Genomic DNA, 1,763 nt, shown 5'->3' on the forward strand with positions numbered 1-1,763 from the left:
TTTTTTAAAGGTAGAAATGCTTTGTTGTTGTAGCTAAAACAATTCTTACTCATAAAATTTCTGAAATTCTTATTTTGTTCCATACTTAATGGAAGTTTACCAACTTTGTCTGAAGTGATTTTTTTTCTTTCCAACCTCTTGCAAAAAAAAAAAAAGTAGGTTTCTGCTAATGAATCAAGCAGATTTCTAATATTATGTATGCCTTTTGAGCTTAAGTATTAACTTAATATTTGGATACTTGATAATTTGTTTTATTATGTAATTGATAAAATAGTGATGCGTATTAATGTTAGTTCAACCATATATTTATACTGTCTGGGAATGTGTGGTTATAGTTCTGTGGGAGAAATAATTTGTCAGTGTTCACCGGCTTGTAAAAACTTAGTGTGAGAGCTTAAACATCTAAATAAATAATGAAATGAAAAATAAATAAATAAATAAATAATAAAGTTCAATTTTTCCATTAAACACATTGCTCCAGGAAATAAATTAAAAAATGATTTCATAGGAAAGGAAGATAATTTTCTCTAAACCTTCATTTTCTCATTTTTAAATGCAATTAATTAGTAAGGTTTTTTAAACAAGAATTAATTAAGTCAACTCACGTGAAATAATACAGTGCTTTGCAGAGGTTGCATAGGTTAGTATTATTGTTGTGAACTCCCTGTTTGCTAGACATATTGTTAGAGTTTCTATACTAACATGTAGTTTGAGGTCATTTCCTCCCAAATGACAAGAAGCAGAAGATATGGTCTCAGTGACCCTGGAGAAGAAGAGGTAGCAGATCTTACTTGGTCCTGTTTTACACAAGGGGAAACCGACTGAGAGCTACAATGCAGTAAAGGTTTCACAAATAGGAATCAAGAGACAGTATCTTGAGGCCAGACAGTGATGCAGCATTGAAACATGACATCCTGCAAAGCTGACCCACATAGGAAGTTTCTGGGTTTGCATCCAGACATACCAGAGTATCGCAGGTACATTTGTGCCCCAAATCTGGGCTGGGGACCAGCAGTTAGCGTAATGGCTATGTTGCTGGACTCCCATGTAGTCGACCACGATTCGAGTCCCAGACCCGGTGGCTTAAATTCACGCCAGGTGCGTGTGTGTGCATACCCAAGATCCCGAGAGGAGAAGGGAGGAGAAGGGATTGCGGCATGGCCATCCACCCGGGGGGGGGGGGTGATTTCTCGCTTTCTGTCTCTCTGTCTGTCTCTGTCTGTCTGGCAAGCGCACACGCCCTATAGCAAAAACCTCTCAAAAAAGAAAAAAAAAAATCTGGGGCTGGCTGAAATTGAGAGTAGAATGTGGCCTCAACACACTATTGGCCTTCTTTTGCATGAGGGAAAACAGGCGGAGGGTTACAGTGCAGTAAAACTTCGTAAGATATGAATCAAAAGATAGGATCTTGAGGCCAGACAGTGGTGCAGTGGCAAAACACAAGCCCTGTGAGACTGACCCACCCGGGAAGTTTGGGAGTTTGCACCCTGATACCTCTCTGAGTATGCGTGGCATAGGTGGGCCTATTACCTGGGATTGATTTTTTTTAAAGGATTATTATGTATTACCATTAGTTTTATTTCTTTATACACACACACACATATAATCTTTTTCTTTCTTAAGGCTTTTGCCATAGGGAGTATGTGCTCACCAGAAAGAGCTTTTTTTTTTTTTTTTTTTTAAGAGATTTTCACTATAGGGCGCGTGCGCTCGCCAGACAGACAGAGACATAGAGACAAAAAGCGAGAAATCACCCCCCAGGG

Source organism: Tupaia chinensis, unplaced genomic scaffold (genome assembly GCF_000334495.1).
Source record: "Tupaia chinensis unplaced genomic scaffold, TupChi_1.0 Scaffold000407_4, whole genome shotgun sequence".
NCBI lineage: Eukaryota > Metazoa > Chordata > Mammalia > Scandentia > Tupaiidae > Tupaia > Tupaia belangeri.